We start from the raw sequence: 3,239 nt of genomic DNA on the forward strand, positions 1-3,239 counted from the left end.
CAAAGATCACGTTTGTGTCCTAACATTCTCTGCAGATATGACACAGCTGCGATAGCGGATCACAGAAGCCTTTCCTCTCCTTACAAGAGACGTGTTCATTCGAGTATGTGAGTAATTCGACTATCGATTAAATATCTCCCGTGTCACGATAGTAGTCACTTTCAATTCTTCTAACGAAGGTAAGAAAAAATGCTATACAAACTTCCTTTCGGTATATAAAGGATTAGGGGCCCAGAGAATATTTTCTTTCAAGAGGATACATTCTTTTTCGAACACCCTGTATATAGATCCTCTAATTATAACTGCAAACAAAATGTTGATTTTGCAATTGCTTCCATGAGAGAATATTCTGTGCACTTTCTTTCTGAAGGGCCGGGCCTAAACGTTTTCCTTAATCATTAAATTTAGTAGTTATCTACAATTACATAGTTTTCCATTGTTCTCAAAATAAAGATTTTTCTCTATGAATTGTTGAATGTTGCTAGGGATATTGAAGTAATTCTTTTTAGTGTTTTTTTCTTTACAATAATGTACTGAACGCCTGCATTAAGGAAGTTCGTGTGTCCATCTTGCAAAATGTTTCGTCTTTTTTCATGCCCACTAAGGTAAATATTCATTTTGCTCTTTTCTCTGTATGCAAACCACATTTCTTAAAGGCAACATTTTCATACAAATGTAGTACTAAAAACTTCTAATTGGCAACATCTGGGCTGCGAAGAGGAAAAAGAAAGAAATCTCGTACGTATTCGCGCGCAATTCGGAATTAGCCAATGAAAAGCACAAAAGCGGCCACCATCTCTCTCTCTTTCTTATTAACGGTTTTGTACTTTCTGCAGTTCTATCAGTGCTGCTAACCTCTTACTATATCATTGAATATGTATGTTTAGATATATATATATATATATATATATATATATATATATATATATTTTTTTTTTTACAAAAAATCATACTACTACGGAATAATATTAAATGCCTTTAAACCCTCATTTCTGTTTGCACTTTCTGTTACACTACCTTCCCCGAACTTCTTTCAAGTTATTAAGTGCAGAACGGGGAGTTATACATATTTACTTGCGCTTTGACAATATCTGCACATTGTGTAATAATAGGAGACGTATAAAATAAAACTATATACTAATACGTATATATATATATATATATATATATATATATATATATATATATACAGTACACATTCCACTATCCGAGGCTTTCCTTTTCTTTTCTTGCTGACGATAAATTACGCTTTTAGAAATGTTGTCTGAAAACAATAAGAATATGTGCAAAAAATACAATCAGAGGTAGAGGTCTTTAACAGGAAATAAGCAAGGGAGTTGAAAAATTTTTTATGCATGTAAAAAATATAGACATGAACCAACTTGTGAAATAAAAAGACCAGAAAACTACTCTTTCTAAATTATGTGTAAACTTTTTACCGAAAACGAAAGTTGCACGAAAGACTTTTTGTCCGTTTTTTGGCCTCCGGTGCTTGGGGTCCCTGATTCAATCCCAGCTCGTGCCGTGTGAACTTTGTCGTGCATAAAGACCGTGCTCATGGGTTTTCTCGGGTTTCTCCCGTTTCCTCCCACTTTCTTCATTCAGTACTCATCATCACCGTCTCCTTTAGCGTAACCGGTATAAGTATGCGACGTAAATCTAAATATTTCATTTCATTTCCCTTTTCTGCTCATACTGCTGATTATGCGCGATTATGCCAACATCCAACTCCGCGGATAATCGTGCGATTACTGTATATACAACTAATACAGATACAACTAATTATATTATCAGTTACAGTATCGGTTTTTATTTACTAATTTGCCTCACTTTATTTGCATCCCTGCAGTAAATAATTCTTATCGATAATAGTTAAAATGTATATTACATTTTAGTGCTTCACGACTGAATGATCATCTGCCTTACGTTATCTCGCAGCTGAAGAGAATGCTACACTGAAAACTACCTTGCGTTATAAAGGGTAAGTGAAACATATCTTAAAAATATCTTTCATACATTTCATTGTGTACATTAAAGAATGTAAGTTTGCCTTTTTCCTGTAATCAATACTTAATAAAGGATTTATTTTTATTTATTTATATACAATTTCATACGTGGTTCGTGATAGTAAACTCGATAGGACACAGTGGCACTATGAACATCCGAATCACTCATCATTCGAACATTCAAATATTTATTCGAATATTAGTATATTCCAAGTAATGTTAACGACGTTAATATGCTTGCCTTTATAGTTAATAATGTCAATTCTTACTTAAAACATACTTCCTTAACAGGACATTGAAGAAAAGGTAGTTGCCAACGGCCATACCATGCTGAATATACCGGTTCTCGTCCGATCACCGAAGTCAAGCAGCATCGGGCCTGGTCAGTACTTGGATGGGTGACCGCCTGGGAACACCAGGTGCTGTTGGTATACTTTTTCTAATTTTGTTTTTCACAAAGACGAATATTCTCACATCGTTCACCACGATAATTTCGTAATCATGCATTACTTAAAACAATTAGCAACGCTTTCCACGCGCTGGTCTTTTTGAGTATTCACCGACAAACCTACGTAGCTACAATAACTCACTCGAAGCCATATGCATTCGCCAACGGCCATACCATGCTGAATATACCGGTTCTCGTCCGATCACCGAAGTCAAGCAGCATCGGGCCTGGTCAGTACTTGGATGGGTGACCGCCTGGGAACACCAGGTGCTGTTGGCATCTCTTTTTCAAATTTCATTATCCTTCAAGTACGAAAATACTAGAAACATTAATTTTATAGTACTTTCAAGAGATAATTTATCAACATTATTTCATAGCGATTAATCGATATTCTAAGCGTTATACCCACTATTTCTTACACTAACAGCCTGTTTATTTGCACGGCACATTAAAATAACCTGATTTCCGATCCGTGTGCACCTACTACTATACTTAACACGGAATGTATTACCACTTTTTAAAAGTAAATTATTATGACTAAGTGTAGATCTCCGGCGAGTAAATGCCTTTCGTATACAAGCACGACACATCTCCGCTATGTGCTTTACTTTTTTACTAACAGCATATAGAAATTGGATTTCAACGTGTTTCTACATAACAGAATGAAGCAAATTTCGTGATTTAACTCTTTCGAATAATGTGTTGGTCCTGACAAGGACCGTTTGAAATGAAAAATCTTGAAGAAGATTTTTACTTAGAGCTTGTGTACTTGGTAACAGCCTTCG

The 3,239-nt window shown here is 35.3% G+C and overlaps 2 non-coding genes across 2 annotated transcripts; both read left to right on the forward strand.

Moving 5' to 3' along the window:
* The first annotated feature begins 2,318 nt into the window (after nucleotides 1-2,318).
* LOC145677220 (5S ribosomal RNA) lies at nucleotides 2,319-2,437 on the forward strand. The gene has a single exon (XR_014129697.1). It is a non-coding gene; the product is annotated as a 5S ribosomal RNA (ribosomal RNA).
* A 177-nt stretch (nucleotides 2,438-2,614) lies between these two features.
* Nucleotides 2,615-2,733, forward strand: LOC145677225 (5S ribosomal RNA). Its single transcript, XR_014129703.1, has one exon. It is a non-coding gene; the product is annotated as a 5S ribosomal RNA (ribosomal RNA).
* The last annotated feature ends 506 nt before the right edge of the window (nucleotides 2,734-3,239 follow it).

The sequence above is a fragment of the Thermobia domestica genome, unplaced genomic scaffold, assembly GCF_964235325.1.
Source record: "Thermobia domestica unplaced genomic scaffold, izTheDome1.hap1.1 HAP1_SCAFFOLD_698, whole genome shotgun sequence".
NCBI lineage: Eukaryota > Metazoa > Arthropoda > Insecta > Zygentoma > Lepismatidae > Thermobia > Thermobia domestica.